We start from the raw sequence: 19,960 nt of genomic DNA on the forward strand, positions 1-19,960 counted from the left end.
CTGCTGACCCTTGGAGGGTGAGACAAGACCTGGAAGCTTGCTGCATAGGCTGGCTAGTTGTCATGGAGTGCTTAGACGTTGGCCAGTCAACCCAGAAACAAATGTCAAGGGCGTGCAAGTCAAGGAGAAGGGCCAGCCAGGAGCATAAGAGGGTGCGAAGGACAAACAGGACCGTCCTCAAGGACAGTCCTGAGAGCAGAGCAGTGATAACCACTCATGCCTGGTCCACAGATGACAGTGCCCAGGACAATTGTCTCTCACTTCTACAATACCTCCACCCTGTATTCTACCCCCCTAGCCACCAGAAATGGTCCCAAGGTTTTACCTTCACCCAGAAGCCATCTGGATAGCAGAAGGGGGCAAATGATTTAAGTGTTTAAATTGAAATTACGAAGAATTGTTTTCTCATGGAGACACTGGTAACTCAAGCTTTGCTCCCCTCCCTATGCCTAGTCTTGCTATGGCAGAGCTTAGAAACATGGCAGGGAAAAGGACAATCAGATCAGTCAAACACATAGAGAAGCTTTTATTTTTATTTTCTTTATTACTTTGTTAGTTGCTTGTTTTTTGCCAGCGTAGTGAAGTATGTATTCATCAAGCCTATTCTATAGGTTGATTCATGGCTCTTAACCCTGAAGACAAACAGCTCTTAAAATAGCCTGTTGTCATCTGTCAGAGATTACTAGAAGTCCTTTACTTTCCAGGTAAAGAGAGGAATGGGGAGTGACTGCTTAGAGTATAGACAGTTGGAGACAGTTATAGTGGGTGACTTGGGGCTGGGGGCTGTCTGGGAAACCAGCTCATAAAGAACCATATCTGTTCACTGAGGAAGCTGCAGACCAAGAAGACGCTTTAGAACTCTCCTGGGAACCCTGAGCAGCTACGAAAGAAGTGTGAATCCCACCTACACACACTGTGGGCCAAGCATGGGCATCCAGGCGGCAGCACAACCAAGCCCAGAGCACCGCCATTCTTAACCTTGAGAGGGCAGTCTGGAGCACACTTCCTCTTTCATCACGTGAGCCCTGGCCAATGATTTCAGTTCTTATCATAGTGGGCAGAAAACCTTCAGAGCTGAGCCCTGACCTTGTCGTTTGAATCTAGATGGTCTTTTAATTAAAAACCCACAGCCCCAGATATCAGGGTGAAAGCTGATCAGAGAAGCAGAACAGCCAGCCACTAGTTCTTAACTTCTATGAAATCCTCAGCCTACAGAGAGTGAGTTCCTGTCTCCTCACACCTTATATACCTTTCTGTGTCCTGCCATCTTACTTCCTGGGATTAAAGGCAGGTGTGCTTACCAAGCAAAGGCATGAGATCTCAAGTGCTGGGATTAAAGGTGTGTGCCACCACTGCCTGGCTCTGTCCTCCGATCCTCAGGCAAGTTTATTCGGGTACACATTATATCACCACATGCCCTAATTCCTGAGCCACAAAATGCTGAAAGAACATAAGACAGTGATTGCTTTAAAGTAGTTAAGTTTGGAGGTAAAGCAATATGAAACTAATAAAGTAGAAAGAAGCTATGACGCTGTGGTCAGAAAGAGATTACTGCAGATTGGGGGTATCTGGGATGATGGAAATACGGGTTAAATACAGTATTGAGGTTAGACAGACCATAGGCAAGTGGGAGGCATGAGGAAGACACTCTAAGTATGGAGAGAAGAGCAAGAAGTGGAACACCAAGAGAAGCTTCTGAGCTTGTCAGAGGGGCATGGTGACTGCCGGGCTGCATGGTAGGAAATACAGTAGAAAGACATCTCAGAAACTCGATTGGCTAACAGCAGGAAGGCGTGGCATTAGAAATGCTCACTGCTATTGACGGTTATATATTGCTATCTAAGCTTCTAAGGTGAAGGCTATGCTTCCGTTTTCTCTTAAGGACCCTACTGTTATCTATCTACCGGATTATTATCAGGAAGATAAACAATTAGGTTCACTGGTTTGTCCTGAAGCCTGGGTGTCGCCCTTCCCCAGTAATGGCCTCCTAAGCTGTGGGCTAAATCCATCGCAGTCCCTGATGTTCTCTTGGTTACAGATGAAACCTGAAACCTAGACCCAAGCTTCTCGAAGGAGCCTGTGACTGAGTCTCTGCAGTGTGCACACCTCGCTGAGTACGCAGTGCTGAAACGCTTCTGCGGGTGGCCATTCCTTTCCTTTGTTCAGGATGACCTTGCTCAAGCACAGCCACTCTGCTTTGCATATCTTTTTCAACAGATGTTCTTGGAGGATGCTACTGTGTTCGGCACTTTTCAAACTTGGAGCAGCCCCCTGGTCCCACAAAGCTTATGCTCCTGTCGGAAAACAAACGGTAAACAGGTAAAGACTCAAACAAGACAGCTGTGGAACTATGAAAGAAGAAGCTAGCACATGCAAAAAAAAGTGATGGGGAGGTGGGGACATGCAATGATAGTCTCCGAAAGCCTTGCAAGTAGGCAGGTTTATGTCCAGAGTCAGGACAACGTCAGAGGAAATGGCTCCTAGGCAGAACACAGAGCCAGGGCCAAGATATGGGAACTGGACAACATTCGCTGTTGGAAGAACACGGCAGTGTGGCTCAGTGAGTGGGAGAGTGAGAAGCAAAGTGGCTCAGGGAGCTGATGGTGATTATGGAGCCTAAGCACTGTGTGTGTGTGTGTGTGTGTGTGTGTGTGTGTGTGTGTGTGTGTGGTGGTGGTGGGGGGAGATGAATTCATAATCATTCAGGTTTAAATAGATCTTTAGTGTTATCAGGAGCAGTGTTGAAGTTTCCTGGAATCCAGTCAAGGGATAGCAAACCTTTCTGTAGAAGCAAAAAAAGAACTCCCCGAGGCTTTGGGGCAGGTTAGCTTTTGTGACAGTCCCTTAAGGCTGTCTCATGAAAGCACTATAAGCAATGGCAGGAGCAACAGGCAGGGCTGGGCCATGCCCCTCAGAACTGTGCTCACCAAAACAAGCCCGGGACTGTGGATTGCAAAGGACCGGATTTGACAATGGGGCATGAGAAGCAGTGTGGCGACTGATCTGTGTTCAGGGTGGGAGCCTGGAGAGGTCTGCGATCCAAGGTCATGGGCTCTGAAAAAGAGGAGAAATCAAGGAAGTAATTTACCACAGCTCCTGCTTTGCTAGGGCTGGTCCAGGGACATCATGCACTCATGTGTCTGTGCCCAGCTTGTAGACATAGGGAACACAGACTCTGGTACACAAGACTGATGTCTTCTGGGCGACCCAATGCTTAAAAATCGGAGGGACCTCTTCAAGATCGATATAAATTACAAGTTAAAAGTTAGGAACTGGACTTTAGAAGAAGAAAGTAACACAAATGACAGGCCCCAGAGCACAAGTGTTATCAGATCCCGGGTAAATGCACCTAGGTTTGTATACGCCCCTCTCACCCTATCCTCTCACCCTATCTCAGGGCACCAACCTGCACCTCCTTGTTTAAGTCAGCCTGTAGCCAGGAAAGCCTCCTATAGTGACATCTGGCACATGCCTGGTATTTAGAAACACTTAGACTGCTGAATCAGGGGTGGAACATCTGCTCTGGGTAAAGGTGGATGCTGCAGGCTCTGCATGTCACTACCAGAATGTGGGCGCGGCCCCTCCCCCAACCTGCTGGCCTTGGCAGTATAACATCATCTTGTCACCACACTGCTGGCTCACGAGGCGGATATCTGTCCTGTGTCCTCACATAACAGATGACAGATGTGTGCTGGTGCTTTAGGGGATGAAATGGAAGGAGTTTTATGGACTTTGTTTACTCTATTTTATACTGACAATTTCACACGTGAGACCCAGACCTTTTTTTTTTTTCTTTTCTGTTTTTGTTTGGTTTTGAGATTATAATTTAATTACAACGTTTCTTCTTTTCCTTTCCTCCCTCCAAAGCCTCCCATATACCCCTCCCACTCTCCTTCAAATTCATGGTCTCTTTTTACATTAATTGTTCTGGTATGCATATATGTATTTGTATATATGTAGATAGATTCTGAAGCACTTTGTTGGGAAAATACCATGGTAAGGTATTTTCCTGGTGAGGACTAAGGTTCCGGGGAATCTGGGTGTTTGCTCTGCAGGGTGGCCTGGGCGGAGGGAAGAGAGGAAGGGATGTGCATGGAACCAGTAGATGGGAAAAGCCATCTTCTCTACAAATGACTCCCCTTGAACCCTCCCTCTTTCTATTCCTACCACACAAATCACCAGCTATGCCCAGGACAGGAGAAAGGGAGCAAATGAGGGAAGGACGAAAGGAGAAAGGGAAGGGTGGAGGAAATAGGAAGGAAGGGACAGGGAGGAGTTGGTGCTGGGTGAATGAGGGTTTCTTTGAAAACAGAAGCCCATGAACTCTTTGGTAAGAACGTGGTGAGTGTTGAACAAAATCCAGCTTTGGAAGATGCTTCAGTTCCAGGGAACTGGGGGTGGTTTAGTTGTCACAAGCCCTAGATTGAAGGTTACTTCCTAATGTGACCACATCTATGAAACGCAGGACGAACAGCTCTTCCTGCTTGCTCTGATGGCAGCAGATAGCATGAGGGCTGTCAGAGTCCCTCCAGGTGAGAACAGCAGCCAGCAGCCCCAGAATGGTAGCAAGAGAAAGTAGAATGTTCTTATGTGAGCCCCCGCAAAGATGTGAGGTGGTTTTGCAAGAAGATGTTTTCTGGGTAAGCAGTTTCCTGTGGATAGAAATGTCTGTGATCTCCTGGAGACTCCAGGAGTGGGAGGCTGAGGGATACTGGGGCTGTGATTGGTTGTGTGTCTGTGACTTCCACTTGATGTAAAACCCCCGAGGTCACAAACCTTGTTTGGTTCCTTGTCATAACTCTCTTTATCCTCAGTCACCCTTTGTTCCTCTTTGCCAGTGTCTACTCTAGCCCCTGGTGCAGGCGATATTCACTCTGTGATTATATGTGTAATGAATAAATGAATAAAGAGTGCATGAATAAAACACTCCCACAAGTCTCCAGCAGCCCATGCCATCATCCTTCATTCCAGATCAACGCCAGCGTCCTTCCTGGGCCTTCAGTCTCTATCTATCTGCCATGAGAGAATTAACGGGGCCATCATCAGATCATTCTTGCTGACATTTAGAATTATAGGATGGCAGGGCTGGAAGGGACCTGAGAGGCAGAGTCCACTGCCTGCCGGGGATGAAAGCAAACCTGAGGCAGATTCCAGTAAACCCTCATTTATCTGAAATCAAAGGAAGCAGGAAATGCAAATGGCTGAAATCCTTCAGACCGTCTCTGCCTCTTTTTTATCTCTAAGTGTACCTTGTGGGTGTGAAGGCTTGTGTAGTGTATCAAGCTTTCGGCTTACATCATTTCACCTTACCACTACGGTATCTCTTAAGTAGACATTGATCTTTTCCTTTTCTCAAAGGTCAAGTAACTGGCTTTGAACCATTCAGCTAGCAAGCACAGCCGGGTTCAAAATAGTCTACTGAGTCAAGGCTTAATGTGGTGTTTCCCACCTCATAGGAAGCTCACTGTACAATTCCGTATTTTCCACCTCACAGGAAGCTTGCCGGTCTCTGTACTCTGAAGCGGCAGGCAGATAGCAAGTGTTTCCTTGGCAAGAAACCCTCTATTGCTTCACCAATCCCAGAGTAGTACGTGCAGGTTCTAGAAAGAGGTCTGGCCAGGCCTGCTGTTCTTCTCATCTGCTGAGCTGTGATGGGCTTGAGTGAGAAAATATACTTTGTTTCCTGTGACTGCTCTGTTGACTTACCACACAGGTACCATTCTGGAAATCTTAGAGTACCAGAAGCCAGATATCTGGAATGACTAACAGGGTAAAGTCCTGAGAGACTAAACTCTTTTATAGGACTAAAGTTTTAGGATACAATCCTACAGGGCTAAATAAAGGCTTTATCAAGCTATCACCTGGGCTATTTGCTGGGTACTCCTAAGGCTTTACTTCTCTGTTCTAGCTGTTAGGTGCTGTTTGATTTTCCTTGGCTTGTGCCCATCCTACCCACCCCCCCATCCCACCTCTGACCCCCATTATTTCTGTTTCTGTCCTTATACCATTTCCAGACTCTAGCCCCCTCCTGCCTTCTGTTCTAAGGGCTGTGCTGATTGCGTTGGACCTACTAGGCATTTCAGGATAACTTCTCCATCTCAGGGATGAATTTAGTCACCTCTGCAAAGGTCTTTGTTATTTATATCACTCTTAATACTCGCAGGGGCCAGGCCTAGAATGTGAACACATTTGGTGTTAATCCCCCCCCCCAGGTGAGAATAAGATCACTACTACAATTTTTAAGCCAACTTGGAAGCAAGCTTTATTCAATACTGGCCAGGAAGATAGACATTGGCCTGGTCCATACCTGGGATTCCCAGAGAAAGGCCATAAATTACGTTAGACACAAGTGTATAAAGGCAAAACTCACAAGGCTAGCGATGTCCTTCCTGCTTTCATCCAATCAGGAGCAAGCTCACATCCTGACGCACTTCCGGTCTATGTCCCCCAACCTACATGCCATCAAGCACATCCTGTGCAGTTGAGACAACCAACCTTGTTTGCTGAAGTGAAAACACATGGCTTGTTTTCTTCCATGAACAGCCCCCAGGATTCCAGGAAGTGATCTGTCCTTGGGCAAGTAGGGCTTATAGCTTAGAGACATTTTTGTTTTATAGATTCCCTTAAGCACAGCAATTAAAACTTAAAACACAACTTTAGCCCTCACATTGGGAAGCTGTTGTTTAGCAGACCATAGAGGAGAATTATGATCCTCTAATAGTTTTAAGTCTAAATATAAATATTTCGATTTAAATATAGCTCCTCTAGTAGTTTTTAAATATAAATTTCATGTGCAAACAGCTGTAGCATAAAGGATGCTATATTCAGAATAATGGGGAAGAAACAACCTGGTATATCTTTGGGGCACAAAGTGACCTCATGAATATCCTTTTTAATTCTGGAGACCAAAGTAGAGAGGGAGGAAGTCAGCCTGATATCCACAAGTAGAGATGAGACTTTCAGTCCTAGCCTTGGAGGATCAAATACCTTTCCTGGGGAGGAATTTCAAATGATGGACTTTAGATTGGGAAGCTGCTTCTAACCCGAGATTCGACTCTTACACATCCAGAGGGTCCAAAGGGCACCCAGCAGCCTCTGCCTATAGACCCCAGGGACCTGCAGGAGGAGACTCGGGTTGGCATCAAAGCAAAAGCTCAGCACATAGGAATCCAATAGTGCTGGAGGTCAGGGTCCTGTCTATTACCGAGCCCACCTCCCGTTCTGGCCTCGAGGGCTCACAGCCCCATTCTTTCAGCAGAGAGGCCAAGCTGAAAGACTGCTTCTCCGGGATCATGGAGTCACTGAAATACACAAAAGCCCACACTAGCTTAGGAAGTCATAGGAGGCTTCTCGGGCAGCTTTGTAGCAGACTCTGTGGCCTGAGCTGGAGATGCATTGCTGAGGAAAAGAACCAGAGCGTGGATGAGGACCCCAGGAGGAATCCTTGACAGGACAGAGAGCTTTGAAGGTAAAGCTGAGGTTCTGCAAATTGAGAGCTGTAGAAAACCCAGAGTGTGTTTGAGGCAGAATCATATTTTAAAATGGTAACAGGAGTTTTAATTGTCTCTTTGTTTTATTTTTATTTTTATTTTTATTTTTTATTTTTTTTTTTTTTTGGCTGTTATTCTGTAACTCCATAACAAGCTCAGGCTTCAGGGAGTCCTTGTCATGGTGAATTTGTGTGAGTGCAACAAGAGAAAAGAAAAAGGCTTTCATTTTCAAAAGCCTGGCTCTGAGGGTACCCAAGGCATAAACAACAGGCTAGAACTACTGCCTGATGAGTTAGAAAGGGCCTCCATTCTAGAGTAGAGAAGAATCCCTGGACTGGTCGTGGTAGAGAGAGATACAAGGAAGGACAAGACTGGGTGTGTACTGTGGATTTGTGGAGGAGACCCACAGGTGTCTTTTGCATTGACCTGTTACTGACCTGGGAGATGGTGGTGGTAGTCCCACAGATGTGAGGAGAAAGCCCACTGACCCAAATCATCATGTCCAAACTAATTAAAGCAAGCTTTTTTATCCATGTACGTGGGCTTCCTCCCTTTAAGGTGGGGTTCAAGAGGTCAGCATTGGATGTGGGGAAGATAAGGTTTTCATAGCTCAGGAGTAGGGGGTTTCCAAATGGGGGGTTTGGCAGGCAAATCGGTGGGGTGACAGAAGTAGAACATAACAAAGAGGTCATAACAACAAGTGATCATAACAACCTCTGGAAACAAAGGTAGGGCTGTCAGATGGTCATAACAACCTCCTGAAATAAAGGCATGGTTTCAAGGTGGCCATACAACTTTTTGGGAAAAAAGACATGGTTGCCATTTCCTGGGACAGTCATTAAGGCTGTAGGTGGGGCATAGCCCAATCTTTGAGAAGCAGAGATTTAATCATGATGAGGAATGAGCCTTGTTTGTCTTTATTGTAATATGGCTTTCAAGCCTAAGACAGGCAGGCCCTTTCTTTAGTAACACTTTCAGTTAAACTGAGAAAATCTGAGCACCAAGAGGCTACGAGCCTTGTGCCCCTCGGTGCCACCCCAGGAAAAAGGCTAGGTTCCAGCGAGAGGATCTGTGTGGAGCGTTGAGTACTTGAATCTAGCACATCCCCATTGTCTCACTGTGGTTGACTTGGAGTGGGGTTTACAGAACTGCTACCTGCTCCCCAGGGGACCTTATTAGCAGACATGAGGGACAAGCTGGTGATGGCTTCATGGGCAGAGGGAGTTCCAGTAGAGTGGGGTGTCAGGATGCTGGCCTGATGAGATGACAATGTGAAACACCTTCCTTTCACACTTAACACAGTTTGAAGCCCCTCCCCCAAATGACAAACTACCACAGGGAAAGGAAGACGCCCAAAATAGTCTATGATTCAGCTATGTTATTTTGGCATAAAGAGAACTTGAAATAGAAATGAAATTGTTCATTTGCACAAAATGAAAACAGCCCCATTCTTGTTCACTTTGAGTTAGGGAACCATTGTTTGCTTTCTGAGTGTCCTCCAGATGCACTGCAGGTGGTCAAAAGTCCCTGCCATATATAACATGACACCTACATGACACATACATAGTGTGGCTTGATAAATATATAATGTGAATTTTGTATGTCTATTATATATGTTACACTTACTATATATAGTAAGATGCCATTTTAATGAACACTTAAATCCTACACAGGGAAATGAATTATTCATCTAAAATATGCTTTTATCTGACCATCAGCAATTTTGTGTTGCTACTGGATATGAAAGTATCTTCACGGAGAGTCTGAAAAGGTCATAAAACAAAGACTGCATTTTCGCATTGTACTGCCCAGAACTGAAAGGGGTGAGTCAGAACATTATATGCTAATTTTTTTTATTACTGAAGATTTGAACACCCTTGAGATGCATGAATCAATAGCCATCTATGCTATGTATCTTCGGAAACTGACAGCAGGAAAAGATAGTTAGAAAAATGATAGATTTCGGGCTGGAGAGATGACTCAGTGGTTAAGAGTTGTACTGCTCTTGCAGAGGACCTGAGTTTGGCTCCTAGCACCCACTTTATGTGGCTCACAATCACCTGTAACCCCAGCTCTAGGGGCTTTAACACCTTCTTCTGGCACCTTTGGGTACCTTTATATATGTGAACATGCACACACACACACACACACACACACACACACTTTAAAAAAATCTAGCAAGAAGGTAGTGGTGCACGCCTTTAATCCCAGAATTTGGGAGGCAAAGGCAAGCAAATCTCTGAGTTTTAGGTCATCCTGGTCTACAAAGCAAGTTCTAGGATGGCCAGGGCTAGTCGGAGAAACACTGTCTCATCTAATATATATATATATATATATATATATATATATATATATATATATATATATATCTTATAACAAGGAAAAAAATGACAGATTGCTTTTGAATGTTCAGGTGAAATTTTGAACTTATCCTAAGTATGGGAGCAGAGTATAGCATGACCTCAAGTTCCCACCTCCACTCCCAGCTTCAGGTAGTAATATTCTGCCATGCTGAGATATGGGATTTTAAACCTGGGGGCACTTAACTTTAAAATTGAAGAGATGGAGTTGTAGGGTATTGAGGAGTACAGTAGCTTTCTGCTGTCACATCCATGATCTTTTGGGTTCTCTAAAGTGAGTAAAGGTGGATACTAGTCAATATTCAATACACAATAGCTGTTATATTCCAAAGTCCACCAATGTGAGGTAAATAGGTGATTATCCAATCCTATTGACTGATCCTGACTCCTCTGTCAAGAAGCCCCAGCTTGAATCTGCTCATGTACAGGGCTGCCATGATGGGAACTAACTGGAGCAGCGAGGCAGGCTGCATGGGGCCGAGCCTTCACTGACCACCCTCTCGCCCATGGGGCTGCATTGCTCACCTGCACCAGTCTGTGGCTTCTATTAATCTCAATCGTCCCAGACATGCTGCACAACAGCTTGGTCATGGATCACATCCCACTGTCAGTGCAGAGGCGGTCATGGTGGCATGACCACCTCCTTCTGCATTCCTGCATTCACCTGACAGTAAGTGTTCCTGTGTGCAGGAAATGGGGCCAAGAAGCTGGGATAATGAAGGGTTGAAAGGGCAAAGTCTTACCCAGAGGGCCATCTCTAATTTTTTTTCTATTTACATTGAAGCAATGAGCTCCAAATGACTGTGGAGATGATTCCAGAGAATATGCAGGCTGCTGCTGAGTGATGTTACCCGACCCTCTTCACTCTGGGATGCTGGAGGATCCCTTCAGTAGGCAGAGGCCAGCATTTGTCCCATAGATGCTTCCATATGACTCTAATAAGCTGGTTCTATACAGGCACTAACTCATCTGTAACATGAATCTTAAATGATCTTATTAATAATAAAAAAAACCCGGAGCCAGATATTGGGGTGAAAACTGAGAGATCAGAGGAATAGAACAAGCCACAGTCAACCTCACCTCATCAACTCCCCAGCCGATCCTGTTTCCTCAGACTGGAAGCCTCTGAGTCCTCACCCAGAGGGGAGCTCAACTGAACTTCCGTTAAAAGCCTAAAAGCCTCCAGTTCCTAGTCCTTGCACCTTATATACCTTTTTGCTTCCTACCATCACTTCCTCGGATTAAAGGCATGTGTCCTTTCCAAGCAAAGACATGAGATCTCAATTCTTGGGATTAAAGGTGTGTGCCACTACTGCCTGGCTATGTTTCCAGGGTGGCCTTGGACTCACAGAGATCCAGAAGGGTCTCTGCCTTCCCAGTGATAGGATTAAAGGTGTGTGCCACCACTGTCTGGCCTCTATGTCTAATCTAGTGGTTGACACTGTCCTCTGATCCCCAGATAAGTTTTTCTTGTTAGAGCACAAATAAAATATCACCACACTCATCCTTTAGACATGATCTAATGGTGGTTCCACAGTATTGAGTTATCTACAAAAGAGTAAGCAGCAGGTAAGCTGATCTCAGGGGGATTTGACCCTATACTTGCAGCTTAAATGTCTTTCCTAATAATATATTCACATGTCCAAATAAGATGTTGTGGGTTTTAAGAAATAAATAAGTCTCTGTATAGGTGTAAAATTTTTTGTTTTAAGAAATAAATAAGTCTCTGTATAGGTGTAGTTATGCTGTGGAAACAGAAGTCAACAAGAGGACAAGGGAAGGCTGAAAGCTGGCGACTTGGAAGGGGTACATTACAGAGTGTCTACTGGAGCGGTAGGAGAGATCCTGGGGATGGCTCATACACATGTCCAGTTCTCAGCCTAGACTGGCTGAGCCCCTAACCTGTGATGTATCTCTTAAGAGGCAGTCCCCAGCCTGTGCTTCCCCATAACCCAAGTGACCTCGGCTTTTTCTCCTATGACTGATGGTTCTTGGATGCTAGAAGCTGTGTAGGAGACGACATAGACAGTTCTCTCCTTCCAGTCACTGCCCAAGCCTGGGGAGTCGTGCAGTAGTGGGAAGCATCTTTTCTAGAGACAGAGGATGCTGAGCATCCAGATCTGAGCCATAATCCAATATGTCCTACTGTCTCTGGTGACCAAGAGGGATCCAACTGCAGAGTCTCCATTGCGGGGAGTGTGAGAAGTCTATAGTTCAGATGCTTAAGGCTGCTGAGTGAGAATAGAGTTGCTGAGGGCAATCACAGAGCTCTGACCTACATTCTACTATGGCCACAACGCTTGTGTTGCCCTGTGAATTAAAACCATGTAGAGAGAAATCTTTCAGTCTTCTATTTTTTGTTTGTTTTGTTTTATTTTGTTTTGTTTTTAGAGACAGGGTTTCTCTTTGTAGCCTTGGATGTCCTAGAACTCGAGCTGTAGACCAGGCTGGTCTTGAACTCACAGAGATCGGCCTACCTCTGCCTCCCAAGTGCTGGGATTAAAGGTGTGTACCACCCCCTCCCTGTAGCTGGAGTTTTCCTGCCTGGTCCACGGTCAGGACAAATCTCTCTCACCCGCCAGTCCCACAGCCGCTCAGACCCAACCAAGTAAACACAGACACTTATATTGCTTACAAACTGTATGGCCGTGGCAGGCTTCTTGTTATCTAGTTCTTATATCTTAAATTAACCCATATCTATTAGTCTATAAGTTGCCACGTGGCTCGTGGATTGCTGGTACCTTACATCTTGCTTTCCATGCCGCTGGCAGCGTCTCTCTGCCTCAGCCTTCCACTTCCCAGAATTCTCCTCTCTCCTTGTCCCGCCTATACTATACTTCCTGCCTGGCTACTGGCCAATCAGTGTTTTATTTATTAACCAATCAGAGCAACACATTTAACATACAGACCATCCCACAGCACCTCCCCCCAATTTAGTCTTCTATTTTAAAATGACACAGATACATTCATTCTGTTAATTTTTTAAAATATCAATGATTACCACAATTTCTCTATCTTTTCATCATTTTTTCATTTTTAGATTAATGTTCAGAGGCATCAGTATGTGAAATTGGTCTTTTCAGCAGCTCAAAGTTTTGCCCAACCTTCACAAATTCATTGGAGGCCTGGTGTCAGGAATAAGGCACAGTTTCACAAGCCATTGGTTTATTCAGGCTCTGGATTTCATTTCAATTCTCCAGTCTCTGTCAAGAAATCATATACTAGGCAGTGTACCCTTGGAATGGCATTGAGGAATTCAAGGCCATGGGCTGAATCATCATGGTTCTAAAAACATCTCCAATGTGCAAGTAACAGGCACAGGGCAACTTGACTTTTCAGATATTTGGAAGGCTCTATCATTTCCTCTGTAAATTATAATACGCAATTAAAATATACAGCTATATGTATAAATCACAGCAAAATATGTAACAGTGAATAAAGTGTTTTCACACTTCAGATATTGTGTTCATAATCAGCTTTACCTTAAAACATAGTGTGCCATGGGCTGCCTGAGTATGAACATTGCTTGCGGTTTCTTTGATCTCCTCTGTATTTAAACATCGTGGCTCATTTAATTTCAGGACATGTGCTTTGCTGATTCAGTTCAGGGTTCATGCATCCAGTCTAAGCAGTGATGGGACAGTGCACCCAGGTAACCACTAGTCCTTAGTACTCTTCACTAGCATCTTTGTAGGGGGTTTGTTGCTGTGAAGAGACACCATGACTATGGCAACTCTTATAAAGGAAAACATTTAACTGGGGCTGGCTTAAAGTTTCAGAGGTTTAGTCTATTTTTGTCATAGTGGGAAGCATGACAGCTTGCAGGAAGACATGGTGTTGGAGTAGGAGCTAAGACTTCTACATCTGGATCCACATGCAGCAGGAAGAAACTGTGACACACCAGCCAGGCTTGAGCATCTGAGACCTCAAGGCCCACCCCCAGTGACATACTTCCTCCAGTAAAGGCCACACCTCCTAATGGTACCACTCCCTATGAACTTACGGAGATATTTTCTTTCAAACCATCACAACAAGCTTCTTCCTGTGTTCTGTTTCGGGTACTTTCTGTAGTTCTTGGAGGGGAGAAATCACATGACTGTCGATAGCCAATGAGTTTCTAGGAAAAACATGAACTTCTGGGCCAGCCTTTAACCTTTGGTATAAGATTGCAGAAGCTCTCTTTTGTAGCTAGAGATTTCCTGCCTGGCCCACAGTCAGGACAAATCTCTCTCACCTGCCAGTCCCACAGACGCTCACACCCAACCAAGTAAACACAGAGACTTATATTGCTTACAAACTGTATGGCCGTGGCAGGCTTCTTGCTAATTGTTCTTACAGCTTAAATTAATCCATTTCCATTAATCTATGCCTTGCCACATGGCTCGTGGCTTACCGGCATCTTCACATGCTGTTTGTCATCGTGGCGGCTGGCAGTGTCTCTCTGACTCAGCCTTCCACTTCCCAGCTTTATTCTCCTCCTTGCCCCGCCTACACTTCCTGCCTAGCCAATGGCCAATCAGTGTTTTATTTATTGACTAATTAGCAACACATTTGCCATACAGAACATCCCACAACACTCTTTCCTTTTACTAGGCTAACTAGGAAACTTCTAGACAATTCCTGCTCTGTCAGTGTAGATCTTGGAGTTGAAGATGAACCAGAGCATCAAAAAGAAAGTAAAATTCCATCCTATTAGCCACTGGCACACTTTCCCTGTAACATAGGAGACTCTGTGTTGCCGAGCAGAATATACTCCTCTGTCTTAGAGAAAACACTTAAGCCCCAATGTGCCACCTTTTCTCTTGACATGTTTTAATTTCCTTTGTGGCTGATCATGTAACTTCACACTGATGTCAGTGGCAAGCTTTTACACTGGTGTGAATAATCATATTTCTATACACATTGAATATCTCTCATCAAGAGGCAATTGGGGTCAATTGCATTTTAGCATTTTATGTGTTTTTAAACTCATGCCTCTGTTTCTCTTCAGTGGGGTAAGAAGGGGAGATGAAAAGTGTATACAGGAGGGTAAAGGTAGTACCTGGGACCTTTGGTGACTCAGATGGAGGCTGAGAGTCAACCAGGTGCTGGCTTTTTTTCTTTTTCAAAAAGATAAGAGTCTATTGTACAAAACAATCCTGTAATCTGAAATGAACTCAGAGGTCTTAATGATGGTTTCAACACTCAAATCCTTAATCTTTGTCTTAGCTAGGTTTTCTGTTGCTGTGAAGAGAAACCATGGCCATGGCAACTCTGATAAAAGAAAAACATTTAATGGGGTGGCTTACATTTTCAGAGGTTTAGTCCATTATCATCATGGTGCAACATGGTGGTGCGCAGGCATGGACATGGTGCTGGAGATGAAGCTGAGAGTCCTACATCTTGACTTTCAGGTAACAGGAAGTGGTCTGTGTCACTGGGAGTAGCTTGAACAGAGGGGACCTCAAAGTCCACATCCACAGTGACACATTTCCTCCAACAAGGCCACACCTACTCCAAGAAAGCCACACCTCCTAATAGTGCCACTCCTCTTGGGGGCCATTTTCTTTCAAACCACCACAATGTTCCATTTCACACACATTCTAAGGGAACAAATGTCATGAGTTAGAGGAAAATAGGATAATGAAATCACATAGACCTGGAGTCAAATCCCAACACTCTATTGACCAATTGTGGGATTTAGAAGAAGCACCTTAACTCTTCTGTCCTTGCTCCAACTGCTGTAGACATAGGAGTGGGAGGATACTGCTATAATAGATAATTAAATGAAGTACCGTCTGAGACTGCTTAGCACACGGGAGGGTAATTTGGCACACTTGATAGGTGTTCAGTAAATGGTGAGAATTGTTTTGATCATCACTACTACTTGGGGAATGGGTGACATGTAAGCACCTCTAAGGTAGAAAAGTCATTTTAGAAAGAAACAAGAGCAGCATTTGTTTGATGCAATGTTGGCATCGGAGCAGGCAGCACAGCGATACAATTTCCTACAGTGAAATTTCTTGTTCCAGCCAGAGGGTGGGAAACAGAACGGAGCTGTAGTGGCTCTACTGTCTCATGCAGAACAAGACACAGTTTTTAAACGCAAAGGTGGAGGCAGGCTGGTAGAGAGATGAAGGCATGCAGAATTTGTAAACAGGCAGGACTTGGTTTGAGCCCCAGCCTTTCCTCTCCCAGCCGTATAATAGAGGAGAAAGATGCTCTTGACACTCATTCCTCATCTGCAGGAAGCTATTGGCGGTCCATAGTGGGGTGCATCCCCCAGCTGAGCTGACTGGGCTCTTGCGTTAAGAATAGCTTACCTGGAGGAGGTACTTGAGGAGGTCTGAGGTGTGCACTGGTCGCTTCCCTGAGCCCATAAACTAGGCTCCTAGGACTGCCTCAGTGAAATGGGTGATATAATTGAGTCATGGGGAAGTAAGGGAGGGCCTGCATCTGGCCAGTGGTGGAGCTAGGCTTGAATCTGGAACGTGTCCAAAGGCTAAGTCTTTCACCACTGGACTGCACAACTTGGGGTGGAAGGACACCAGGGCAGGTGTTCTGAACACAGGTCTTCTAAAGGGCCCTGCTCCCCTCCCCCACATGAAAACCCCATTGTCTCTCTGCTGTAGCTGCTGCACATCAATCAGGATGTCATCAAAGTCACTTCCCCTCAGAAGCCTTCTCCTATCTCCTCAGCCTGCAACAGGCATCTAGACATTGCTTTGGCTCAAAAGCATTGACTCCTCATATGGGCCTACAAGGAACAGCAGGCCTCCCAGGCGGGGTAGCCCACCCTGGAGATGAGGACAGTTATCTGTGGTGGATCATCTTGTGGGAACCAGCATGACAGATGACAGCAATTAACAGCTAACTTCTTATCAGACCACCCACCATGCAGGACAGGAGAATGATGTGGAGGCCCAAACCTTGACTAGGAATGTTTAATTATGCAGACTTCTTGCTCCCCTCCCCCACCCTGCTCCAATCTCTTCTCCATTTAAAAGCTCCTATCAGTACCCTAAAGACAAAGACAGGAACATGGGGGCACTGCATCCCTTTATCTATTACTCTTCCTAATGCACATCGATTAAATCCCCTTTCTCCTCACCATTCTTTGTCTCTTTAATTGGTATCCTGGGATAGATTGCTGGCACTAGCCTGTTGAGGCTTCAGGATGGAGCCTGGGCTTTTGTCCTAAAACTTGGGTTGCTAGCCCACTCAGTTCGCTTCTTTGGAAACCCTGTGGCACTAACTTAAATGCCTCAAATGTCTGCTACTCAGATTTATTGCTATTTAAGGGAGATTAAGGTCTTTGAGTCAACACCATTATAAATATTCAACAGGGAACACACAAATTTGCTGTTATGAATGCCCCCTCCTCGTCAATATGTGGAGGGAAAGGCTCACTCCAACCAAAGCAGTGTGTTCAGTTGACAGGGTACATAACAGAAAGTTCAGTGGCATCTGGAACCAGTGGGTATTTCTGTTGTTTGAGGAACTCCTGGCCTGGACTTCATGGAGGCTGTGATGGGTTACTTTTGACACTTTCAAAGTTCCAAAGGAGATGTGAGGAGGTGCTGGCTCTCCGACATGGCAGTTCCTCATAGTTCTCTTGAGAATCAAATCTATATAATATCTACCTCACACTAGTTGTTAGTGACTGGACCTGTGCACAAGTATGGTTAGTGGCCTCCCCGGGGTTCTTGCATCCAGGATTAGAGAATAACATGCCTAAAAACCATGTTTCCAGGTCCTATCAAACTTGGTGATAGCCTGGTATAAGTGATTTCAAAGTGTAGTGTGTGTGTGTGTGTGTGTGTGTGTGTGTGTGTGTGTGTATGAGTGAGTCATGTCTGGCAGCTGTAACGAAATAGCAGACTGCGGATGGGGTAGGGTAGGGTAGGGTGAGTTTCAACAACAAAAATATATTCCTCACAGCTTCTAGAAGCTGGCATTCCAAGATCAAGGTGCTGGCTGACTTGGGTCTTAGTAAAGCTCTTTTCTCATTGGTCAGCTGTCTTCTTGGGGTCTTCACATGGGGTATTCACCCCTTCGGATGTATGCTAACAGCTTCCTGCTCTTTCTGGGTTCTGGGCACCTCATTATTTCCTGTTTGTTACCTTAAACCAGGATTTCTCAGTGTCAACACCAGACATTTGGTTGCTCAGGGCACTGTAGGATGTTTAACAGCATGCCCGGGCTGTGTTTACCATGTGCCATATGTCACCTAGATCCACAGCACAGGGCATGTAATTATGAATCATAATAATATGTGAAGCTTGGCCTTCACTTTAAAAATTAAAATGTTACTTCATGATCATTAAGTGCACATTCATTATTAAGACTTAAGGAATGATAGAAGGCATGAAAGTGTTTCTTGAATACATCTTCTATATTTTGCTGCATTTTTCAGTTGTAACTTTTAATATTAGTTTAATATTATTTTTATATAATTTTAATAATAGAGCCATGTGATGCTGCCGTGTTTTAGGTGGCCCAAAAGTTGTCAAAGATCACAGTGTCGTGCAGTTCAGTGTAATAGCCCTTGTATTCTAACGTTGCTCAAGAAAAACAGATGTTCACATGTTAAATGTCATCTTGTTTTTCTTTGTCCTGTTTTGTGTTTTGTTTTTTATTTCTCTTGTTTTCTTTTGCTTTGGTTTAGGATCTCACCCTGCGGGGAAGACTGGCCTAGAATTTCTTATGTAGGCTGAGCGACCTTTGAGCTTATGATGATCCTCTTGCCTCAGCCTCCCTGAGTGCCAGGATCCTAGGTATGTGTCACTGTTCTTGCCTAAATATCATTTTAAATCATAACTATTACTATTTCCTTTTTTTGTTTTTTTCTTTTAACTTTTTTATTAAGAATTTTTTTATTCATTTTACATGCCAACTACAGATCTCTCTCTCTTCCTTCCTCATGTCCTTCAGTCTTCCCCCCCTCAACCCATCCCTCATTCCCTCCTCCAACAAGGTAAGGCTTCCCATGGGGAGTCAGCAGAACCTGGTACACTCAGTTGAGGCAGGTCCAAGCCCCTCCTCCTGCACCAAGGCTGTGCAAGGTGTCCCACCATAGGTAATGGGCTCCAAAAAGCCAGCTCATGCACCAGGGATGGATCCTGATCCTAGTACCAGGGGGGCCCTTAAGCAGATCAAGCTACGCTTATACAGAGGGCCTATTCCAGTCTCATGGAGACTCCACAGCTGTTGGTCTAAAGTTCATGAGTTCCCACTATCTTGGTTTGGTTGTCTCTGTAGGTTTCCCCATCAATGATCTTGATGCCTTTTGTTCGTAGAATCCTCTTCTCTCTCTTCGACTGGACTCCTGGAGTTTGGCCTGCTGCTTGGCTGTGGATCTCTGCATTAGCTTCCATTAGTGATTGGATGAAGGCTCTATGATGACAGTTAGGGTATTCACCCAATCTGATTACTGGGGTAGGCCAGCTCAGGCATCCTCTCCACTACTGCTAGTAGTCTAACCTGGGGTCATCCTTGTGGATTCCTGGGAACTTCCCTAGCATCTGATTTTACCCTATCCCCATGATGTCTCTCCCTCTATTAAGTTATCTCTTTCATTGCTCTCCCACTCCATACCTGTTCTAGCTCCACTATCCTGTTCCCTTATGTTCTCATCCCCCATCCCCTACCTGCTTGCTGCAAACTGCAGAACAACAAAATGGAGTTCAGCTACTATCACAAAAGCTACTACTTGGAGAAGTCAAGTCTCTAAAAGTCAAGCCGTGGCTTAAAAAGTCTTGGTGATATTTTAGCTTTTGTATATATATTAGCTGGTTCCTACGGTGATTTTCTTGTAATGCTATGCGTGCTTCCAAGAACTCCTAACAATGTATTTATCTAAAATACCTATCAAGCATCCAAGGCCAAATGAAACAACACCTGTCTCCTAGGTCAGGAGGATAGCTTTATTTCTTGTACAATTTAGGGTGAGACCCTCCTTCCTTACAGCCTTACTAATAGACTCCTAATTTCTTACCTAACCACTTCTAGGAATGTAGATTGAGCACATAAATTCCCTTCTTGATATACTAACTGATCATTAGCTCTCTATTGACCTCCTCCTTTACCACTCCCCTTTTAGGTTATAAAAGAAAGCCTGGTGGTCACTGC

This window comes from Peromyscus eremicus, chromosome 1 (assembly GCF_949786415.1).
Source record: "Peromyscus eremicus chromosome 1, PerEre_H2_v1, whole genome shotgun sequence".
Classification (NCBI taxonomy): Eukaryota; Metazoa; Chordata; class Mammalia; order Rodentia; family Cricetidae; genus Peromyscus; species Peromyscus eremicus.